The sequence below is a fragment of the Colius striatus genome, chromosome 1 (assembly GCF_028858725.1).
Source record: "Colius striatus isolate bColStr4 chromosome 1, bColStr4.1.hap1, whole genome shotgun sequence".
In the NCBI taxonomy this organism is placed as follows: domain Eukaryota; kingdom Metazoa; phylum Chordata; class Aves; order Coliiformes; family Coliidae; genus Colius; species Colius striatus.
The window spans coordinates 141,695,543-141,721,204 of NC_084759.1; the positions used below are offsets into that span (position 1 = coordinate 141,695,543).

General features: G+C 37.3%; 1 protein-coding gene across 3 annotated transcripts in view; it reads right to left on the reverse strand.

The window, feature by feature from the left end:
• The window catches only part of CACNA1C (calcium voltage-gated channel subunit alpha1 C), a 486,392-nt gene that overhangs the window by 411,010 nt on the left and 49,720 nt on the right, over nucleotides 1-25,662 (reverse strand). The gene's annotated exons all lie outside the window — the stretch shown is intronic.

Here is a 25,662-nt window from a genome sequence, read left to right on the forward strand (position 1 = left end):
AAGACACTTAGTTGTTTCAGTGACTCAAATTAAAACTTCAATCACTTCAAAATGAGTAAATTTTGACATTTCAAAACAGATTCCCTTACTCTTTGGAGTATACTTCAACTGAGATGTACGAGAATCGTGAAATATTATTACAATAAACACTTCCTAGAAGAAAATGTAAGCCATGTTATAAAGCAACATAAAATCTACACAAAGTCACAACAATAAACTCTAATGAGGAAGAATTTCTTGTTTAGATAGGTCTTACACAAGATTTAAGAGACTGTTTATCTTTTTTTATGGACTTGTGAGTTTGGCTGTGGCTCATCCTTCACAGGCCATGAGACCAGAGTTCCGTTTCAAACCACTACATACTCAAGAGACTGAGTTTTCCCCTTACACCTAATCAACAGAAACTATGCTCCAGAAAAAGTGTACATGGAAGATGCAGATAGTGGAAACCCAGTAAAGGAGTTAGATTAACCTTTTATTTCAAAGCAACATTTAAGTCCACTGTTGCCCAAGTTCTACTTTATATTAGCATGGAAATATGATGTTACTGAATAGATCATATATACTCCTACAGAGTACTGGACAAAGCAAACAGAAGACCACATGACATTCTGGTTTTCCTCAAAATATCGAACAAAAGACATTCAAAATCAGGAAACTGGCAGACTGCTCTTCAACAGAAATAATTGCCCAAGATGCATATTTCATAGTCAGATGTGCAGTGCCAAGGATATCACAACTACTGCACTACAAATGAATTAAAGCAGGTAGAATAAATACAAGTGCAACAGGATTTTCCTCTACTTAGAAAGCATGCAAGATTTTTAAATTCATCTCACTAAATCTCAAGGAAGGACATAATAGAGTCAGACGTTATTTTATGTCAGGCATTGCCATGAAATTTTCAGGCTGTTCCATTGCATAGCAGGAAAAAAAAAAAATCTAGAGCTTTTCTCTGCTCACTGAAAAACCTAGTTGCAAACCAGCCAATGGAAGCTGGTGAGTAATATGATTCTGATAAGTGAAAGGGAAAGCTGAAAGAAACAAGAAATGTGAAATAGTTAATTCACATCCCTCAGATTTTGGAACTGAAGAAAAAGAACCTTCAGAATCACACAGGCTATGCAGATTTCCTCAGTGAAGCAGGCAAACAACTGGCAGACAAAGTTAGTTTCCTAAGACTAAGCAAATTGTGCACAGCACTACTCATCAAACATATTTATTTTCAGACTGGTTCTAGATGCAGTTTTTACCATCTATTTGACCTCCCTAGCCTGAGGCATGCTGGAAATAAAAATATATTAAAAATTAGCCTAATTATTCTCCAACTTGAGCTTTTCTTAATACTAATCCATTAGAGTGGATAAGAAAGTTGTATGTGTTTCTGAATAAAAGCAAACTTGCTGATCCATCACCACCATGTTCTTATCACACTGACTACACCATGTGGTCCTGAAAATAAACAGCTGCTGCATCTTAATTAAGGCTTTTTTGCAATTTGGTAATCTGTCAAGGTTCTTCATTATTATTCCTTATTAGTTAGGTTTCACACAAGGATTCAAGTCTATGTATGTAGACTTTGATGTGCCAGCAAAGTTAAGAATACAGCCTCTGGTGATTTTGTTGCTTTTTATCTCAGACTGGCGATCAACGTAGAAGCAAGTGCTTTGTCTCAAGTTAATATGAAAAGATGAGTCAGTAATGACAGATCTATACCAGTAAATATTACAAATATTGATTACTGATAGGGATCTGTCTGTTTTATTAAGCACAGGGGGTGCAGACTCTTATCTGTACTAAATAACTAACAGCAGTGACAAATGACTTGATCTACAGGCAGTTTATATAAATAGCTTAAATTAAAGAGCAAAGCTACATAGCATCAAAGAAAGTACATTCAAGAACTGAGCAAAGTATATTGAAAGACGGAATGGCCAAAGTTTCAGGGAGAATGAAATTCTACCCTATAATCTAAATGCTTGGTGTTAATTCCTAGGAAGTAAGCAGAACACAATTCATATTGAACTTGTGAAGCACCATGCTAAATTTCACCTGTGGCACTCATTTTTTTCCACAAAACTGTGCTGTAACCTGAGAGCTGGAGTGGCTGGATTTACTATTTCATCTTGCAGCGTAGCAGTTAAAAATACTTCACTTGATTCCTCCACTACAAATAAACTTTCACAAAACTTAAATCACTTTAATCACATTTGTTTATACTGTTATTAAGCTGGAAGTTGAACAGAACTGGGAAATGGAGATTCAGCCCCCTACACAAACATAGTAACTCACTAAGCACTGTGATCCACACCATCATCACCCTGCTAATCCCCACCACCCTTTGGCAGGAATTTGTACTGTTGACTATGTCCAGCTGGTGCACAACACTCTTCTCTCAGATACTTCTGTGCTAGAGATTATCAGTTTAAGCATTTGAATAGTAATTAAACAGAAAAGTCCGCAGAAGTAAACAAATTTGATTTCAAAGTCTTCCAAGATACACCTTCATTGCTGGAGAACGCGAAGTTGCAGAACCACTTCAAATGCAGAAACAACAGAAATACAGGTCTCAAAAACCAGAGTTAAAGTAGAAAAGTAACAGATAAAGTTGCTATACAACAGCAAATGAGCCATGTTGCAAAAAATCTGATATTGTAAGTCTACAACTAAAATATCAAAATGGTCATCACCAAAATGAGTTAAAATATACAGTGATGATCCTTTATAAATTCATAAGTGATATTTGCACTCTAATGATGCCTGCCCTACCACCTATCTCATGAAAGAAAGCAAACAGAAAGCAGGAAACTGGTTGCACTACTGAAACCATGTGTAACACCTACTCAAACACACAAGAGAAATAGTTATAGAAGATTGAAATGTCAGGTGCCTAAAAGAAATATGAAGAATGACACATTAAAAAAAAAGTCATTGTATGAGATCATTTGTTAATAAGAGGAAAAATACGGAAAACATTGATCCATTAGCCAATGGAAAGCATTTGGTAGATGATTGTAAGAATGCTTAAGTGCTAGATGACCTTTTTGCATCAATGTTTACTAAAGAAAAATCCATTAAGAGCAGGTGACTACCACAATTAATCCACAAATCAGAACAGATATAATTTCCAACTATAAAAGAGAAAAAACAAGTTAGAAAGGTCTTAGATAATGTCCATGGTTTCAGATACTTGGGCACTGCACCCTAAAATATTCTGTTTAGAGTTTTCTGAAGTAATCTCAAAGGTATTAGCTACTGATTGGAACTCATGGAAGACAGGAGAAATCTCAGAAGACTAAGAAAGAGTGAATTGAGTCTCCAGTAAAAGTGTGAAGGGGAAAATTTAAATCCAGTTGAACTTCAGTCTCCAGAGGGAAAAAAAAAAGAAGAATAAATCAAATAAACAAGCGTCAGCAGGTACTTGGAGGAGGAGGAGGAAAATAGCAGCAGACATTGATCTATCACAAATACATTGTGTCAAAGAAAACTAACTCCCTGAAGAACTGGGTAACAGAACTCAGAGGCAAGATGGAAGCAGTAGATGCCACGTCTCCTAACTTTATTAATAGTTTTATGAGGTCTTGTATGACAAGTTCACAAGAATGCTAGTGACATATGAGCAAGAAAAAAAAATATTGTTATGGGTACAAAAATAGTGGATGCCTGAGAGCAGTTATAATTGGTACACTAATTTGAGGACATGTCACATGTAGATACCCAAGTGCCTGCCGGGGATCCAATACTATTCAATGTTTTCATTAACAATCTGTATAATGAAATGGTGAATGGTGTTATTAAACAAGCAGGTTACTAATAAGCTGGGAGGTAAAGCAAATTCACATTTGTATTTACAACGAATTTCCTGATTGGAAAAATAAAATCATTAAAAAAGAATGCAGTTCAGAAACTAGATTATGTCCATGTCCATTATTTAATTATTTCAGAAAAAAGTAAAATTATTTTCAGAAAAGTTTTGGATGTTCTATTGGATGCCCAACAGATCAGAAGTTGATGATGTCATACTCCCTTCTTCCCACAAAACGCAATCCTCTCAATGTAATATAGAAACAAGGATAAAATCTATGCAACACTACAAGTAATCCTTCTCTTCAGCTTAGCATTGTCAGGGCTTCAGCTGAAATACAGCGTGCCGTTTAAAGTTCCACACTACAGGAAAGGTGTGGCTCCATTTCAGGCTGCCTAGAGGAGAGCAAGGAGGCAAACTAAAGGCCTAGAAATGTGAGTTGTGAAGCAAAGCAACAGAAATGGGAACATCAAATCTTGGTCTGCTGCTCCTGAGGATGTGAGGAGGCAGATAGTACAATAACAGTCTTTAAGAGTGTGTGTGTGTGTGTGTGTGTGTGTATTTATACATATATGGTTTAAATATTTATTTCCAGATATACGTGTGTATTTTGTTGGCAAGAATAGAAAGTGAGGATCTATCTCCATCCTCAAGTGAATAAGGAGAAGGAATGGCTTTCACAGCAAGAAAAAGTCAGGATATACCTTAGGAGACTACTTTCTAACCATAGTAAGAATGAAGTACACCTATTGGACTCACATTGGTGGAAGCATCTCTCATACCTCTTTTAGACCAGACAGAAAAACATTTCTCTGTATTACATCCATGAGGAAAGAGTTGTAACGAGAAGTAGTTTCTTTTGTTAGTCTAAAGCAAGTTTGGCCTGAAGAAAAGCTTTTGCACAGAAAGCCTCTTAACTTTGTTCCACTGATTAATCTACCAAAAGAGACTCCTCTGAGTAAACCCGTTCTCATCATAGCTACAGCACATTATAAGTACTACATACATGCTCATCACCCTGTGAGAGGGAAGAGAAGTGCACTCAGTCCAATTGGCCTAGAATTCTACTTCTTTGGATTTAAAACCTCACTCTACAAATACTTTTCTAAAAGTCTGTTACTATCTCAGGACTGTAACACCTAGTCATACACAAAGTTTAAGATCTTGAAGTTACATAAAACCACTTATTTGTATGGGAAAACAGTCTTTCAAGAAATCTTCACTAAATTTTATGTTGACATCTCTGGATATAGGGGCACATACACATAAATCTCACTTTCTTTAAAACATGATTTGGATATTTTTCCTTATTTGTCTTTTTAAACCAAAAAAATAGTTGACGTTAATTCTGGCAGCTAACTGCTCAAGTAACACTAGAGGGGTTTTTAAAACAAAAGATTTTTCTGGAGGTAATTTGTAAGTAGAGCTAGGCTTTATCATGAAAGCTGAATTGCAACCTGAAATATGTTTTTTTCTACAACAAAATTTATAATATACACATACACTTTTAAGCATCATGTCCAACTAAAACTCAGTGTGTAATGTTAGCCCAGATAAGAGAGTTAAAGAATGTTTCTTGTAAATTGTTTTGAGGCTTCAGAACACACACATAAAAGATACACAATTTAAGACAGTTGGTTTGCCATAGTTGAGACTAAACATGTTTTTATAAATCTAAACAAAAAAAATATCTTTTTCAAGAACCATGCTTCATTTGCAACTAGATCTTTGCTTCTTCACCCCTCCAAAGGGGGGGGTGCTGTATGCCATGACTATAAGAAGATGCAATGAATTTCTAGCAATGCGAAAAAACAAGTCCATTTCAATGAAAAGAGCAAATGTAAGAGCTCCTCTTACTTGAAGTATTGAATGCACCCAAGTTAAATATTTGTGCTTGAAAATTTACTGTGCGGTGTTCATAGTTAATTACCATAACTTTGCCAACATTATTTAGATTTAGAATTTTCTGAGAAAGGGACAAACTTTCATTCTATACTGGTAGAACATCCAGCAAAACCAGTTCCTGTTTTGTAAGGCACAAGAAGAATACAAACAATAACTCCCTATCAACACTGGATTACATCGTGAGACAACTCTTCCTATAAAATCAACACATATATAGTTTTATCCATGTAAAACATTTCAGAATATGTTGGAAACTCATTGCTTCCTGGTAAGATCTTTCCTCCATAAGCAATGAGGCATATAAACGATCTCAGTATCAAGACACAAATTTATAATATTTCCCTTACTTCCTGTTTGAAAATGCTATGGTTTTCAGTAAACATAATTCAAGTGTTTGGGGTTGAGGTTTGTTTGTTGTGTTTTTTTATTCTTTGGGCACTGGAGGGGGAGGCAGTGTTTGGATTGCAGTGAGGTTTTGCTTTAATAAAAGATACAATCCTGTGCTTGTAGTAACAGAAAATTACATGGTTACTTTACAGACTCCTTTGGTTTTTTACAGCTCTGTCTACAATAACACAAACAATATAATCTGCCCACTCCCCACATCTTATTAGCAAGTGATAACAAGTTATCATCTAAGATTTCGTTACTTGAGTGTTCTTCTCTAGTTTTATCTCTCCATCCTGAGACAAAACAAAGAAACAGTCTGTTCTGCCTCCTTCACCAAGGAAGCATCTTGTCAAATCTTGTGCAGAAAAACCTAGAAAGCCACAAGTTTGAAAATCCTCAGTCACAAAAATTCATTTAGCATCTGATTTTCTCTTCTGTTACTATGATTTCAAGAGAACTAGACTAGGAGGCAAGATCTCTTTTTTTAAAGAAAAAAAGAGTGAAACAAGCATGGAGTCTAATAAATGTTAAGTCACAAGGTCAATATGAAAAGTTTGATAATTGATGTAGATATCAGGAGAAACACAGAAGTCTATAGTACAACTCAGCTTGACTACAAATTCTATTAGGAGATTAAATTTATTTGGCTGGGAGGTGGGAGAATGTTGAGGCCAATTTCCTTTGAAACATTTGCATTTGTTTTTGGCTTTCAAGCTACAAGAAAACACAAAGAAACCCACAAGAATTCTTTTCGTTTTTTTGAGTCATGTCTTTAGTGGCACCTACATTAAGGGAACAGTTTCCTTCAACATTACAGAATCACAGAATCTTAAGGATTGGAAGGGACCTCAAAAGATCATCTACTCCAACCACCTTGCCAGAGCAGGGCCACCTAGAGTAGGTCACACAGGAACTCACCCAGATGGGTTTTGAATGTCTCCAGAGAAGGAGACACAACAGCCCATCTGGGCAGCCTGTTTCAGTGCTGACACCCTCACAGTGAAGAGATTTTTCCTTGTGTTTCTTTGGAACCTCTTATGTTCCAGCTTATACCTATTACCCCTTGTCCTACCATTGGACATCAGTGAGAACAGCCTGTCTCCATCCACCTGACACCCACCCTTTACATATTTGTAAACATTAATGAAATCACCCCTCAGTCTCCTCTTCTCCAAGCTGAAGAGCCCCATCTCCCTCAGCCTTTCATCATAAGGGAGATGCTCCACTCCCTTAGTCATCTTGGTGGCCCTGTGCTGAACTCTCTCCAGTAGCTCCCTGTCCTTCTTGAACTGAGAAGCCCGGAACTAGACACAATATTCCCAGCTCCCTCAGCACTCACGGGTGCATCCCATCAGGGCCCTTGGATTTATTTACATCCAGATTGCTCAATTGATCCTTAATCCAGACCTCATCAACCAAACAAAACTCCTCCTTTAACCTGACTTCTTCTCAGAAAGAGCAATGGAGGACTAGTAACTATTTTTTTCTAATAACAGTACTTGTATTCATTTCAAATAAGCCTGAGAGAATACAATTAGTCACATATTTAAAGGAACGACTAACAAGGTCTCTTAATATAAAGCCATGCTTCTGTTGTGTTAATGCAATCTCTCACAGCATGCAGGCATTTCTAACACAAGATGGCCTATCAACCGAAAAATAAAGTTCCTCACTTGAGGCAGTTATCATAGAATCATAGAATGGTAGGGGTTGGAAGGGACCTTTAAAGATCATCTAGTCCAACTCCCCTGCAGAAGCAGGTTCACCTAGATCAGGTCGCATAGGAACATGTCTAGGCGGGTCTTGAAGACCTCCGAGGAAGGAGACTCCACAGCCCCTCTGGGCAGCCTGTGCCAGGGCTCCCTCACCTGAACAATGAAATAGTTTTTTCTTATATTTAAATGGAACTTTTTGTGTTCCAGCTTCATCCCATTACCCCTTATCCTGATGTTTTCAATGCATTTCCGTGTACCTATGAGTACACCTTTGCAGCACTATGCATACACATCACAATATATTTTTTGAAGAACAACATGATATTTGGACAAACTCCAGGCACAGATCCTCAAATGGTGACACCAAGAAAGCCTTCTTGTTTAAATATGTATTTTTGCACCATTCATCTAAATTAATGTTACCAGCATTAAGGATCCTGAGATCAAGCACATCTTTGATAAAATTTCCTTGACTTCAGTGAAACTCCTCTGGAGATTAACTGTAACTCAACAGATTGGATTCTTATGACAAACTTGTCACCTAAACTGCTCATCATTTTCTTATTGGTGAATGACTACTCTTCACTTAGTGAGTAATCTAAATATAACTTCTTTACAGAAATTAAAGTCTTCCAAGTTTTAAATACTCTTCACTGTATTAGATGGTTTCCAGATTGTTTGTCTGAGAATGCAGAGTGGGATAGAAATCAATATACAAACTTGTTCTGATCTGCTTTACCCTACACAATCTATTTTTAAGAAGGGATCTTGTAGTCAGTGCAGAGGACCATTTCTTCCATTTTTAAGACAGATGTCTGAAATTCAACTTAAACCAGCTGCTAGAAGTGCCATTCTCTATGATCTAAACCAAATTTAATTATATATAAAATTTAAGTGCATTAAATGAGATTAAGTGACTCCCACTTATGTGTGGGGAGTACATGCATGCACATGTGGTTTTACACAAGGTATAGCACAACTCTATAGCTGCGTTGGGCCCAAAGCATGTGACAAAATTCAGAACATACGTACAAATTTTGTTATCTAAATAATTCAAACCCTGCAATTTCAATGATCCTTCATCCTAGAAAAATCAATCACAACTCTTCCACAACTCATAGTATTCTCAGTCCAGAAATAGCAATTTGTTCCCAGTTACATCACATAGATAAAGACTAAAAAGCACAAAGAGATCTCCATATAGGTCTGAGTTTCAGACAATATGAATTTCAATGAAGGCACACACACACACAAACTAAAAGAAAAACAACCCCACACCTTTAATATCCAGATCTAAATAGATAGCCATGATAAACAACACACAGTGCAATTCTTGCAGGTTGAGGTTTTTTTGCTTCCTCTCGCTGTTTACAGGGTCAGTGTTCAGCTGCACAAATCCAGACAGCAGGCAGAGTTTGCAGGAAAGCGCTTAGCAAGTGTATAGAAGGAGAATGTATAGCAAACCTTTCTATGCAAGCCATAAGCACTCCCTGTCAGCCCTCCCTCTCAGCAGTGATACCCTCAGCAGGAAGTCATTAATCCATATTATCATATATTAACTTAAGTTAGAAGGGACCTCTGAAGGCCATCTGGTCCACATCCCTCTGCCTTTTTAGCCTCCTCATTCAAAACGGTGACATTTCATGAACCACTTTGGCTACCCAGCACAATAATTTGCACCATACTTTGCACGACTCTTATCTGTGAGTTTGTGGATAGGGTTGCAAGAACTGACCACAACAGACACCCAAATCAAGGTATCTACTACATTATACTTTGTGAAAATCAGACATCTGTAAACTGTATCGCTAGCACCTACACAAAACACTCACCTAAAAGCTATTTATTACTTCTCAGAAAGGCAAAACATTAAAGATGCACTTCCTTCTTGAAATGCAGACAGTTTCAGAGAAAAAGGTATTAAAGATGTTACAAATGTCAAAACTGACTTTGGTCCCCAACCCTATGATTCTATGATTAATCTTAATGTACTAAAAAATACATTTTTCTATTTTTAAAATGTGATCTTTTTTCCCCCCCTTCTGCTTAGAGTAAATCCAACAAAACATCAGAATAAGTAACTGAAGATGAAAGTTTTGAAACAGACTATAGAAGAACTTCTGCAAAATTTTAAGAATTAAGCAAGTGAAAATACATACATTTGTGGTGTCTCCTGATTTCAGGTATCTAGTTAATATCATTTTTTAATAATTTTAGACAGACTAAAAGTATTCAAACAGGAAGGCTGTTGCTTGGCACCATTAAGGTGTTAGAAAGATCATGCAAAGAAGGCAAGATTTGAACAGAGGGAAGGGGGAAAAAAGGTGTTGCTTCTTATCCTTCCCTTCATCCACAGAATCTCAAGAGCATGCTCCATATCCAATGTGCTCTGCTATGCAAGAAAATGGAAGTCTTCTTGAACCTACATTTAAAGAAACCCATAGAAAATTACTAACCACATGAATATAAACCATGCTATACAGAGAAAAACTTATTTTCATTTCAGGGGCATATTTAGAGGCAATTTAAAAAAGGGGGAAAAAAAAAAAAAGAGGAAAAACAAACCAGCATGCTTAAAGAAGAGCTTGGACTCTTACTTAACAGATTTAGAGACATACTTCATATTCACTTTGTGTAGAAGAAAATTATTTTACTGATATGTTTGGTATCTAAAGTAGCATATTGTATCTTTAACATTCAGATTTTTCTCTTACATTATTTTTTATTTACTGATATCCTCTCGGAGGATATTTCAAGTCTAAACATTAAACATGCGTAATATCCAGATGTAAAAACAAGCACTCTTGATTTGCTCTGCTAGATAAGAGCATTTCCAAGCTAAATAAGGCACTAAATCAGAAGATTGCAACTGTTAAAAAAAAAAAGAGAGGAAAACAATAATAAAAGGTGAGGGAAAAATCACAAGAAAATCTTTGTAAGCACCTCTATGAGGAAAAAAAAATCAACACAGTATCTGGCTTACATCATAGGTTGAACACTAACATGCAACCCTGAAATAGTTCTTATGTCACCGGTTGTCTATACAAACATTGTTAACCAGCTTCTCTGTGACCTTTTCTGCAGTAGATGCAGACAAATGTTTGAGACAGTCTTTATAGATTATTTCTAAAAATAAAAAAATCCTGCTTATATAAAAGCTGATTCATTGATCATCACTGAATTTACATGTACCAGAGCAAAGGTGGCAAGAGCAGACATACACCAGGTTTGTAAATCACTTAGAAATCAGTGGGCAGTATTTTAGCACTGCCATTAAGTTAGCGCTCTACCCACTGCTCCAGCTCCATCCTTCTTATAGCTTTCAGATCACACTAAAGGCAGTGTTCCTTTCTGTTCCTTTTCTGGCGTGTTCTGCACTTCATAGGGTCAGCATCTCAGAGACAAGAAATTTCCTACAAACCATTTAAGCTGATAGCATCCGAACACTAGTCAAGAGATTCTACATTGCTACTGCTCATCAGGAAAAAAAACAAAATAAAACAAAAGAACCAAAACCAAACACAAAACCCCAAGACATCCAGCCAATTTCCATTTTCATTACTTCTGGAGATTGCCATCAGTATTGTGCCTTTCCTGTTTGGAGGCAGAGCTGCTTTGTCCTGAGAGCTAGCTGACTGGCTATAATTAATGGTCAGAATGAACTAACATGGACCTCAATGACTTTCAACCTAAAAGTCCAGATAATATAACTATACAGAGCATTACCATGGAACACAAAATCACAGCCCCCACTTCTTGAATCCACACCTCAAAAAGAATAATAACATACTTTAATGAACTGAGAAAAAGAGGTACAAGAAAATGCAGTGTGGGATAATACTTTACAATTGGAGACTAAAGATATCTGAATCATTTAGCCTTATATAAAAGACAGTTAAAAAACTGATCATATTTTATCAGTATGAGCATGTGAAAGATTTTGACATCACATGACCCTTTCAACTAACCAGAATTACCCTTATGAAATTAAATCATAGGTAGCTGTAACTAAGCAAACTCAGATTTTTAATATGGTATACATTGCTAACAATGAGGAGGCCTAACCAATGAAAATCTTAAGAGTGAAATATCAGCAGTCACTTCCACTTTATTTTCCCAGGTTAGGCCTGGATATTTTTCTGATCATAGAATAGTTATGGTTGGAAAAGACCTTTAAGATCATACAGTCCAATCACTAACCTCACACTGCCAGGTCCGTCACTAAACTAAACCATATTTCTCAGCACCTCATCTGCACATCTTTTGAATATCTCTAGGGATGGTGACCCCACCACCTCCCTCGGCAGCCTGTTCCAATGTTTAATAATCCTCTTGGTAAAAAAGTTCTTCCTAATGTCTAATCTAAACCTCCCCTGGTGTAACTTGAATCCATTTCCTCGTGTCCTATCATTCATTACTAGAGAGAAGAGATCAACCCCCACCTCACTACAACTCCCCCTCAGGTAGTTGTAGAGAGTGATGATATCTACTCTCACCCTCCTTCTCCAGACTAAACATCCCCAGCTTCCTTAGCTGCTCCCCATCAGACTTGTTCTCCAGACACATCACCAGCTTCACTGCCCATCTCTGGACATGCTCCAGCACCTCAATGTCCTTCTAGGAGTGAGGAACCCAGAACTGAACACAGTATTTGAGGTGCGGCCTCACCAAATACAAGGGGACAATCACCTCCTTGGTCCTGTTGGTCACAGTATTTCTGATACAAGCCAGGACATCATTGACCTTCTAGGCCACCTGGACACACTACTGGTTCATATTCAGCAGCTGTCAGTTAACATGCTCAGATTCTTTTCTGCTGTACAGCTTTCCAGCTGCTCTGCTCCAAAACTGTAGCTTCGCATGGGGCTGCTGTGGCCTAGGTGCAGCACCTGGCAATTAGCCTTGTTGAACCTCATACAATTGGCCTCAACCCATCACTCCAGCCTGTCTAGGACCCTTTGAAGAGCCTTCCTGTCCTCAAGCAGGTCTTACTAAAATCCAGGAGGACCAACATCCACAGCCTTTTCCCCATTCTGTCATAGAAGAATATCAGATTGGCCAAAGAGGATCTGCCCTTCTGGGGCTCAAACAAGGGGATTCAAAAAAATCGCTGAGTGGGAGTCTTCAGCTTGGCAGATGTCCTCAAATATCTTCATCAACAGACAGTCCAAGGACAGTAGGAAACACAAAGGCATTACGATGCTATCTAAAATACACCAGTTGGAAGTTTCTCTGTAAAAGGGTATTGTTTACAGCATATTGAGACTTGTAGTAGGATAAAGGCAACATTTTCACACATAGGCTGGGGATCCCCATTGCTGTTCTTAAAGTTATTTGCAGCACAGTGGCTCCATCATAAAAGTAGCATTACAAAACCAGTTGTGTTATTTTAAATAAATTACTCCCACTTAAATCTATACATTTCCTAAAACATTCTCTTATCTCAAGTTTTGAGTCACTGCATCATTACTAGGCACATGCAGTAAAAGAGCATTCAAAAGCAAATGGTGAAATGATGACAGAAAGAAGCACAGATAACCCTATGCAAAATTACAGAAGAGCTTTCCGTAGAAGCATAGCATATGTTTGTGATTTCTACAGAAAGTTTAAACTGGAAGCTGTTGATAATCCTAATGTATATAGAAATACTACATTAAAAAAATAATGTTATTTTGTCAAAAAATCCCTTCGGTTCCGATTCTCAAAATTCAATTTTCACCTTTGAGTTCAAAAAGTTCAATTATTTTTATCAGTACCTCACAAGAAGGGGATGTATTTCTACAAACAGATCTGGCCCATTGCAAATATATAGTTTCTGCAAACAGAATTTCTTGTCCATGCTCTTCAGGAAGCTTTAATAGTTGCTTCACATGTTGTAGCTGACACAGCACAGCTGTCATTCCTGGGCACGGCAGGCATTTCATCACTATATCGCTTATATGAAGAGCATCATGATAGAGTCAAAGCTGTACATTTTGGGAAAATAGTGTCTGAAGAGATAATAAGATGACACAAAGACTTTATATCCCTGCTGTGATAGAGAGGAAGAAATTTTGAAAACATACACAGTCTTTAAGATAATGTAGTATTATGAAGATATAAAGAAAGCATGCTACTCTTTATTTATGACAACAAAAACTTGCCCTGCCAAGATGGGTTAACCTTTTCTCCTGATGTCATCAGAATGTCAACCTTTCTAATCCTCTCCTGGCTGCATCCTGGAGGGCAGGAGCTCTCCCTCTGCCTGAAATCACAGAACCAGCAGGCTTTGCAGGGTACTTCAGACTGTGGCAGGCAGAAACATATTTGCCAAAACATCCAAGTTGAACAATGTTGCCAAGTTAACAAGATCAAATGAATTTTGCACCTCAATTTATCTTCTCTGTGGGACTCTATTACTGTAGAAGTTTGCAATTATTCAAAAATGGCACCACATGCTGTATTTGCTCACCCAAAAAGCACAAAACACATAAGCCAGAAGAGTTACTGCAGAAAACTCTCTACATTGCTATTACCTAACTATTAATCTTTCCTTGTAACTTTTGTACATTCCAGTCAGCCCAGCTAACCACACTCACTAGCTAGAAGCAGATTGAACTTATTACAGCATAGTTTCTCTGATGCTGTGTCTTCTGGCATGCTTGCCATCCCTCTTTGCCACTGCCTGGAAAGCCCCATCTCCTTCCTGAAGGTACTTATATTGCATTCACAATATTCTCCAATCTTAAACACAGTCTTGGGAAAAAATTAATTGTTCTCAGCCCAGATGAAGACAGGGATTTTCCTTGAGAAGCAGCTTACCTGAATTTCAAATAGGAATTTTTCCTGTTTTTTCTTGTCATGCTTTTCTTTAACAATCTCTTCTATTTAATGTTATGCATCCAGGCAGGAATTATACATTTAACGTATTTGCATTCATACAGGTCACTTGAAAGACAGATGACTTATTAAAACCTACTAGAGACACAGAACTCCTTTCTTCACACTATACTTCTGCTGTTGCTAACCAAAATTAGAAATCTACTCACATGCAGAAGGTGGAATTCATTTTACTAGTTCTATCCATTTAGACTATATGTCAGATTTTAACTTAGTCATCAAAGTTTTAACTCTATAGTCAAGTTTAGTTCATCCAAAAAAGCAGTCCACCCCACCTGTGTTAGCTATCAATAATGTTCTCTGGCCATGGCTGCCTTCCTCTCCACTGACTACACATGAACTCTAGATTATTAGCTCCAACTAGACAATTTAAACACCTACAGTGAGGTGAAATGAAACCTATGTCAAATTACTAGTTTTACTAGATGAAGAATGACAATCCGAAAACACTGTACAGTATGAAGTAAGAGAGAAATGGACTATTTCTTTCCAAATATTTCATAACACAGCTAGATCCTTCCAATCACAGTCACTTATTCATTCTGGTCCACTAAGCAAATTATACTTCTTCCTATATCTATAAACACACACAACTGTGTAAGCACAGTGTAACTGCACATATTTGAGACATTCTAATAGTTCCAGAGCCTAGATAACTTTTTCCAACTATTTGAAAGCAAAAATAAAAACACCCCATGATATGCACACTGGAATGATGGCTGATAAACCAGAAATGTCTGCATATCTAGGTTGCTACTTAAGCCCTGGTGGTGCCTATTGATAAGTATGTGTAGAGCTAGGAGGAAAAGAGAGGTGTAATTCCTCTTATTCATTATCTACCAAGTACACTGTGTGTGCACCACATACTACCATATGCTGTCCCCAGAACAGCAGTCTCCTTTTCTTCCAGATCCACATTTGACCATGGTAACATCCAGCTTCAAGAGAAGCATACTTTATCTCTGTAACTTACATTCTAGAGTGAAATCACATATACCCTGACAATAAAGTATCTGGTTCAAAATTCACACCAAGATCTCTTCACTGACTACTCATAAACGTGTGGATCTCTGACCAAACCTGCCTGATCATTTGTTTCCAGTTACCCAAGATATTGGTCTCCTTTCACAACCGTTACATCTCCTAACTATAAGACTGCTGATCATCAGCGAAAGATCGAAAGAAGAGAATCCTCTTTACTTCTTAATACACAGCGCTCACTCGGCAAAGACTACTCAGAACACTTGGTATTAAGACTGCAGGCAGATGACTCAGTGCTGGCCTGGATAACTGAACAGGACATGGAAAACTACTGGATATAACATCAGAAGTTACCAGACACAATAGAAGGAGAAGCTGACAAGACCTACAAAGCACCATAATGAAAAATGGCCAGATTTCATATGTGATTAAGAGGGAGGTGAGTCGTACATGAACAAACTTCACAATTGGTTGAAGGAAAGTACCAGAGTGCTGTTATGTAGTATTGCAAGGCCAACAGCATCCAGGTAACTGTGTCAGTAATGTCAAATAAGGCCAGGAAGAAACATCAAATTTGAGTAAGGATGTTGAAAAGCTGAGACCAGTGGGGGGAAAAGATAACTAGGATTGAACTGTTTATTCTGAAAGGCTGGATGGAGAATGGAGAAACAAAGGCAAACAGAAAGAGAGCCAGCAGAACTGAAAAGAGATCGTGCAAATCAGAGGACAACCGTTGTATGAGGGTACCCATCAGGATCCCTGCACTTGATTACCACAGCTGGACCAGTACAAAAAAAACACCAATCTGTTTTTTGTTTTGACCATACTACAAGATTCAAATCTGTTTGTGCAGTCTCAAGGATCAGGACAGGGGTTGCTCTCCCTTGTTTGCACCCAGACAGATGGATTGAGCATCCTACTATTGTCATGTCCATTACAGGCATGATGACATCAGTAACTATACATCATTTCATGACATGCACCTTATAAAAAGAAAATGCCAAATTAATTTATTTGCCTGCATGTCCCAGAGCAATATCTTCACTTACACAACAGCAACATAGTTAATGACAAAAATTTATTCTCCAACCCTATTGACTTGGCATGTTGGGAAGAGCAACAGATTTTTTAACACTGGAAGATGTTCATACTAAGAGATCATGACCATGTAAATAAATAAGAACATCGGTAGATAACTTCAGAGAAAATATTTCTTTAACAGCCTTCCAAAAGTAAAAAAACATAGCCTTTGTGGAGGTAAGAGACTTTCTAAAAGTCTACATCGCAACACAGAAATTAATTAAAATACCATCTGATTCTCTAAATGTCCATACTCTATTCTTTACATTAATCTCCCAAATAGCACCTGACAGTCTGTCAAACCTCTCCGTACAGTGCTTTGTATCTGTAGAATCAGGTTTAGATACTTTCTATTCGTGTTACTAAAACAACTAGCTAAATGAACTAGAGGTTTAAATTCTAAGATGACAGGTGAGGCTTTCCATCTTCTGCAGTAATTCTGTCTCTAAATAGCCTTTTTAAAAAGTATTTCAACATTGACATAGTGAGACAAGTAATAAAACTCACAACTACATTAAGCCATCTGAACAAGCTTACATCACATTCCCTTTTGAAGTATCAAAACACCACTGATACGTGCTATAAGAATAAATTGCCTGGCCTCTGATATTTGTAGAATTGACTCCACATCGGTTTTCCACATCCATATTTCTCATAAATAATGTATCCTCTGGCCCTACAGCATGCATACAAAACTCCTTAGCACCATTCAGTCAAACCTAGCTCTGAATTCTGTGCACTGCTATTCTCCATATGGAACCACCTTAAAGCATAACAGACAATATCAAAAATATATACCTTAAAATAAAAGTGGAAAAGTGTCTAATGAAATAAGAACAAAATCAAGGCAAAGTAAGGTGGAGAAGTTGCATTGTCAGCATTAAAATCTTTTTGCAACATTTTTTTGGATTATTCTTAGAACGTGATCCTTTTGAAAATGCTTCAAGTTTGACCATGTGCTAAGATACTTTCCTAGAGATTCCGCCAACTACCTCTAGAGCTCCATGCTCAAATTTCCAAAGCTTGATATCTGAGGGGTTTGTTTTATTTTAAAATACTTTAGTTGTTTTTAGGAACTGTCAGAAGCAAGTACTTCTGGTTAATTTTTGAGTGACTGCCTGGCATCTACAACAGCTTTTATCACTGCATGCAAATTAGGTCACAAGTTTTCATCTCTTATGATCTTTCTTGACACTCTTTGCCTTAGAACGGATAAAAGCCTTCAAGTCATGTTTATGATAATCTTTCACTCTTATTTCTGACTTTCAAATACAAAATTATAATGAAACTCTAACTGTTCCAGTCACAATGTAAATAAAAAAACCAAACTGAACCAAGCAAACAAAAGAAAAACCCAAGAAACAAGTTAATAATTAAGCTTCAATGTAATCCATCATGAACTTTGCAGGAACTTGGGATTCTCCCATTTCTGATTTAAGCAATAAGTCTCATCACATTTAACAAAAAATGATCTCAACTCTCTTCAAAGAAAACTGTAGAGAACAGTTTCATAGCTCAGCAGAGAGTGTACTGCCAGGTTCAGGACTGCCCCATCCCAAACATCTACTAACAAACATTGCCCTCTCACAGGATTTGTGCAATTGAGCCAAAGTTGGTGAGAATCTGACAAGAGATATTGGAGTTATATCACTCAAGCCATTCACTGATTTAAGAACTAATTTTTTACATTACCTGTACAAAATCTGACTGATATCTGAGTTTACACCTAAAATTTGCATTCATGTGAAAGTGGAGTAATAATTTCACACAAGCCATTCCTACTTGTTGCTCCCAAATAATCATACAAAGATTCCGTTCAAATCACAATTAAACTTGATCACTTTCAATTTTCAATCTATAAATGCATTTTACTGCTCTCTAAAGACATCAATTCAAATGAACATTACACCTGAAAACACTTTGTGCATCTATACAATTTACAAATCAGCAATAACAGGAGATTTAAGTATCATATGGGAATCTCAGTACACAGGTGACACTTTCCTCCCTACACATCTATCTATTTACAACTCAATAAAGTAATGAATACTATGGATTTCCTCTGTTTTCTTAGTGACACTTGGGCTTATCTGACTCAATTTGCAAACTGTGCTGTCAATATGTTACATTCATCCCAAGGAAATCAGACCCCTTCACAGTTAACTAAAGTCAAATATCTAATATTTACATGTAGGTCTGCAGGGCAAACATTTTGTGAACTATATGAAGGCTACAAGATAGAAAACACAGCAAAGTTTGGCAATGTATATCAGTCTTAGCTTTCATCTTCCTGATATTTGTCAATCTGTATCATAATTAAACACAAAGTTCAACATAAATACACTATGCAGTGTATTTAAGTGCAATAATCCATTTTCTTCTGTCTTCAGCAAACATCAATTTTAATTCTTGAATTCACCTGGACTCTTTTGCTTCTCATACTGTCCATTGTACCATTTCTGTATCTAAAATTCATGAACTCTACTATTAACAGATATATCATACAAGTTTCAATTATGGAATCATTATTTTTGTCAATAATGCATGAAGAATAATGCAGCTGGTACCTAACAGAGTTGAACTGACTTGCAAGCAAAATGACACAGATACACTTTCTGTATATTTAAAAGATTATTTCATCTGATGAAAATTGTTAGAGGAACATCTGATGTATCAAATACATATTAAATTTCAAAACCTAAGGAATCTTAAGAAGTCTTATATCTATTCATTCATATTGAAGAAAGGAAGCCTTTTTTTCTCCTTTGGAATAAAGAATCTGAAATCTAATCAGTAACATGAATTCGTTCCTACAATGCCTTTAGGAAGAAATGTTGAGTTAATTACTCAATTAGAGCATATTTACTTTGTAATTATAATGCCATGTTCAGTCATATTTAATTGTTTTTTCCAAAATACCCAAAGGCAAACATCCACATCATGGGCTAAACCTGCAAAATTTAAAATAAATAATGATACCATTTAGAGAAGTATGTTTAAAACATATGGTAAAGCATCCTTTAAGGTTAGATGGATCTCAGACAATATTTTCCTTAAAACAATTAACTCTTAAGATTTATGTACAAGATGTAAATAGAGTTCCCATGAGATCAGCTAGGATATTTTTGGTCTCATTTCTGGGTATAATTTGAAAAGTACTAAGTGTCCAGTCATCCTTAAGATTTATTCTGTTTTAATCTTCTGTCTTTTACCAAAGCAGTTAATTTTTCCTCCTTAAATGTGCTGTTTGTTGATGCCCAGGTCAGGAGACTGAATAATCTTGTGTATTTCTTCTGTTTCCTTGCAGGTGTCAGGCAAAATAGCTTCCTCTCCTACCCTACATGAGGCTTTAACTGTTACTCTGATAACTCCTCCTCGCTGTTGAAGGAGATTCAACTTTCAGGTCTCTTTTCACGGATTATGAATGGTTTTGCCTGCTGAGACAGACACTGAGATTTAGAATGTTGTATTTGGGACTGAAAAACACACATACACAGAGAAGAAAGAAAAATTGCAAAAGGCTTCCACAAATACATATTCTCAGGATTCCTCTATAAGCTTGTAACACGCCATAGAATGGTTTGGGTTGGAAAGGACCTTAAGAATCATCTACTTCCAATCCCTCTGCCATGGGCAAGGACAACTTTCACTCAACCAGGTTGCTCAAAGTCCCATCTGACCTTGCCTTGAACACTTCCAGGGATGGGGCATCCACAGTCTGTCTGGGCAACCTGTTCCAGTGCCTCAACAGTCACAGGAAAGCACTTCTTCCAAATATCTAGTCTAAGTCGACTCTCTTTCCATTTAAAGCCATTTCCTCTTGTCCTATCTCTAACCACTCTTGTAAAAAAGTCTCTCTCCAGCTTTCTTACAGGACCCCTTTAGGTGCTGCAAGGTTGCTCTAAGGTCTCCTCAGAGCCTTATGCTAACCGAACTCCAACTCTGTTAGACTTCCCTCATAGCAGAGGTGTTCTATCCCTCTGACGGTCTTTGTGGTTCTCTTCTGGACTTGCTCCAAAAGCTCCAGGACCCTATGTTGGAGATCCTAGAACTGGACACAGTACTCCAAATGAGGTCTCACAAGAGTGGAGTAGAGGGAGAGAATCATCACCCTCAACCTGCTGGCCATGCTCCTTTTGATGCAGCCCAGGATACAACTGGCTTTCTTGGCTGCAAGCACACATTGCTGGCTCATATTCAGTTTTCCAACACCCCCAAATCCTTCTCCACAGGGCTGCCCTCAATCCACTCATCCCACCTGTATTTGTGCTGGGGATTGCTCCAACTCACATGCAGGACCTTTCACTTGTCCTTGTTGAACTTTATGTGGTTTGCATGGCCCTACCTCTCAAGCCTGGCTCACGTCCCTTCCCTCCACTGTGTTAACTGCAACACACAGCTTGATGGTGTTGGCAAACTTGCTGAAGATACACTCAAGCCCTCTTTCCATGTTGCTGACAATGTTAAACAGCATCAGTCCTAATACTGACCTCTGAGGAATGCCACTCGTCACTGCTCTCCACTTGGACATAGAACATCTATTAACAGTTATCTCAATTTAAAAAAAAAAGAGAGAGAGTCGATGGAAGAAAAGGAACCTGCATCAAAGTTAGGATGCCAATTCTGTTTGGATTCAAGCCTGACAGTCATCACTTCCATGGTGATTTTATGTGTGGGTACATATATCCAAACAGTAAGTAATTAGATTCAGATAAATGTTTGTAAATTATAGCAAGATTCATCTATTGACCTGATATGTTAACATGTATTGGAACATTAAAGTGAGCTGCGCAGATTGCTAATGCCTCATCATTATACGTGCTGATCTCTATCCCTAGCCACAATTCTGCATGAAAGCTATTTTAGCACGGTGCAGGAAAACAACCCACGTACAAACGCAGTGTGTCTCAGAGCAACTGAGACTCCGAGCATGTCTCATCTCACCTATAAGCTATGATAAGATTTCCAAAACACCAAACAAACTACTCTGAAACTGAAGTGATACATTTAGATAAAAGTCCCTCAAGTCCTCCATCTCAGAGTCTCAAGAAATAGTCACTACATCTGATTAAACACAGAAAAGTGGTTACAATTTAGCTATTGGCTAACATAGGTAAAATAGCTCTCCATCTTTAAATATACAAGTTTAAAATATACAGAGTAGATGCTAGAAAAATGTGTCGGGGTCTCTGCTTTTTACAATGATGGTAGTTAAATACTGAAAGAGGCTGACCAGTGAGTTCTGCCCTCAGAGACAGTCAAGATCTGACTAGATGTGACCCTGAGCAACCTCATCTAATTAGATCTGTTTTGAGTAAAGAGTTGAGCTACCTGGCCTCTGCAAGTCTCTTGCATTCTACATTAGGATTTTAATTAATCTCTGCTCCTTAGAAACAGAATTCTGCACATTGAAATGCTTACCAGTGGCAGCAGTGTCTCCCAGAACTATCCTGTCTCGTAAAGATGCCTGGGAAGGTGACATACAGAGCAGATCAACTGCAAAGCCATCATCGGTGGATTCCCCTTAATCTAAGCTTCTCCTGAGGATGAACCATGCTAATAATCTCACAGCTGTCTGGACAACTGCTAATATGACAAAATAAAGACAAAAATGTGATTCCATCAAATACTCTGTCACCTTCTATGATATAGATATTAATCTTTTTGGGGGGACTGGTTGATTATTTTCCCACCACTTCTCATGGGTTGTCAAATTCAACAATCAGACCATACAATCTCTAATCTTATATAATACAATTTCTGATGTCGTATTTAGGTTTTTGGGAGAAATTCAGCAAGGTCTTTTGCTCTGGAAGTCTCTATACACAGTACAGAGACATCTGTGACGCTTAAAGGTGAAAAAAGGGCTATTCTGAATGCTTCTCAAGTTCTCAATGAAATTTATATCATTCTCAACAGTATGTTCCATCCATAGAAACAGACAGAAACTCTTTCAAGGACTCTTTCAGACAAAGATTTCTATATCCTATCAACTACACATTGATTTAATCCACAACAGCCTTGATACAGCCACAGGTACCCATATAACTTCATCCCTGTATTTCAGACCTCCCAGCAAGACCACTCTACCACCTAGAACTACACCTGCACTCTGGTAGAAAGCACTGTAAATCCATCACCATGTTCTCTGTACAGAAGTATGACTGTGACTTCCTCTCTGCTAAGAAAAAAAAAGAAGGATAAGGAAAAAAATCCTCAAGTAGCTTAGATGCACAATGATGCTTTTATTCCAATAAACTAAAAAATATCTAAAAGTGGTGATTTTTTTAAAAAAAATCCATTGGTAAAATTACAAGGAAAAAAAATGCCAAATTTCTGTTAGGTAATAAATTATGTTGAAAGGAAAACTATTCAGTGGCAACCTATATGTCTGAATGCTTAATATTATCTTTTCTTAAAATTAACGATGCTGAAATCCAGTAATAAATGTTTTAATAATATACTTTCTCTAAAATTCATCACATCCTCACTAGTTACATTAAGTATTTCAGATAAATGACTGACTCAAAAAATATATTGGGTTTGTCTACCATGTTAAAAAGAAAAAAGATAGGCAATTCAACAATTTAATAACATTACGTTTTGTAAAGCGTATATCTGCCATGGGTAAAAGCTTTCTTCAGTGTTGATCTGATTTGTTGTTTTCAATAATTTAAGAGTGACTTTTACTGCTCATAGTCACATCTGTTATGTTGGTTGATAGACAATAAATTTAGAGAACACATTTGTTCAGAAGAGATCTTGTATTTGCTGTTCCGGAACTACAGTGAGTCTGTTCCTTGAATTAATTCCCAGATAGGGTTAAACAACACAGATCCTAACAAGTCCAAATGCCACGTGACAATTCACACACACTCAAAAATGGTAAATTTTAAAGCATTTGCCAATCAGATGAGTCCTATTTTAACCATGGATGTAGATCCACTTTCCACAAAATTGAAATAAAGTGGGCCAAATCTAAGCATGCCTGGTAATATTTCAGTTATATGACAGGTTCTCTAAAGCATCTTGAGAAAACAAAACAAAAATATAAGGAGAAATAATTCAAAGTAAATACCTTGGTAGGATAAATTAATTCCACGTGGCAAGGGTGTGTCACATCTGCTACACCGAATTACACAGATGTAACACAAAACCCTACATGCTTGCAAAGCAGAGATGCAACCAAGAGTGGGTTCATAAAGGTGTCATAAGGTGGTTGCAGAGAGCACAACAGCAAGGTCTTCACAATTAAGTGTCTGTGACGGCATAAACTAACACACTTCAGGAAGAACAGGTCAGCAGGAGCATTGATGAGGACCTAACCCAAATTGTTCTCTATAACTGAAAATTATTCCAAAGAAAATTTGCTTTCTTGTCCATGCCTTTAGCAGGACACTTATATGCTCCTTTTAAGGAGAGAAAACAGTTGAAAGCACTTAAATACTTCTCTGAAGACTCTACTGTCAACTTTCACAAGTAAATGCAGTGCACTGTATCATGCAAAATGTTTAAGTACTGTTACATAATATTATATTAAATATTTTAATACTACACTGTTATTTCATGTTATTTTGAATTAAACACTTCATACTTTCCAAATGTTGCAAGTTGTTTGAGGCAGAATACCCTACTTTGTAAATACGAGCATTTATTGTTAAATCAGTTGGGGCTGAAATTTTAGTGCTGCATTTTAAAATAGTGATTCAGATTTTTTTTTCCCCAAAAAATACTGAAGATAAGCTGTTTCAAACCATTTAGAGGTATTCTTTATGCCTCACAACTAATGCCTACTGTGTCAAACCCTTACAATGAAATGAGAACACAAAAAACAAATACTAAAAACCAAGACTCAGTTTGCTAATCTGGTCTCTTTGTCACCACAGAAAGAGCTCTTACATGGAAAAACATTGCTCAAAAAACATACAGGAACTAAAACTGGCATTTTGAAAAAAAGAGCATAAAATTAAAGCAAACATCTAATAAATTCTAGTCCATATCTCCAATGGTTTTGTTTTGTAGCACAGCATGAGACAGATTTCAACCCTTCAACTGAAATCAGCTGTGACATATACACAATCATCTCTGTATTTATACCTGCAAAGTGAAGGGCAATATTTGTGGATTTGACCCTCATTTCAGGTCAGAAAATGCACTAGGGACTATGCTTGTGACTTGACCCTCTCACTATCAATAGGCTTCTGAGAAATAAAGGATATAGTAATTAGTTCCTAATTTAACAGATACAAAAGATACAAGGGCTATGAAAAGAGTCTCTTACAGGGAAAGATTTCAAGAACAGAATATGGGCAGGTTAGGAAAGGAGGTTGCAGGAAGACCTAATTATGGTTGACAGATACCTAAGGGGGTTCTTTTTTACAAGCAGCAGGTAGAAAACTGTCCAAAATATACAATAAGGACAAAGCCCAAAGGTATTATCTGAAATTGAAGGAAGGGTAGTTCAGACATGATCTCAGAAATGGCTTTTCACTCAAAGGATCATTACTATATGGAATAAATGACCTACCAGGGGCTCTTCAATCCTAATGAAATCTATTCCGGGATAGATACGTATCTATCAGTGCTACATCTGGCCTTTCCTCCTGAAAAGCAGGGAATGAGTGAAGCAGACCTCAAAGTGTCTTCTGCCAAACCCCTCTGGAACGTCGCCACGACTCAGGCTCTGCAGCCCTGTAGTGCCACCTTCTGGGAGAGGCACCACCGGGACCCCCGCCTGTTCTCCCTCCCACTCCTACTTCCCAGCCTAATCCCTGAAACTGGAAAACACAGCAAAACTACTAGGTTTGTTCCATCTCCTTGTCTGTCATCAAATCTCACTAGGAAAGATCCCACCCAATGCCAGAATAGCAAGCAGTGAAATTTCACTAGATCTTTAAATTAGGTTTG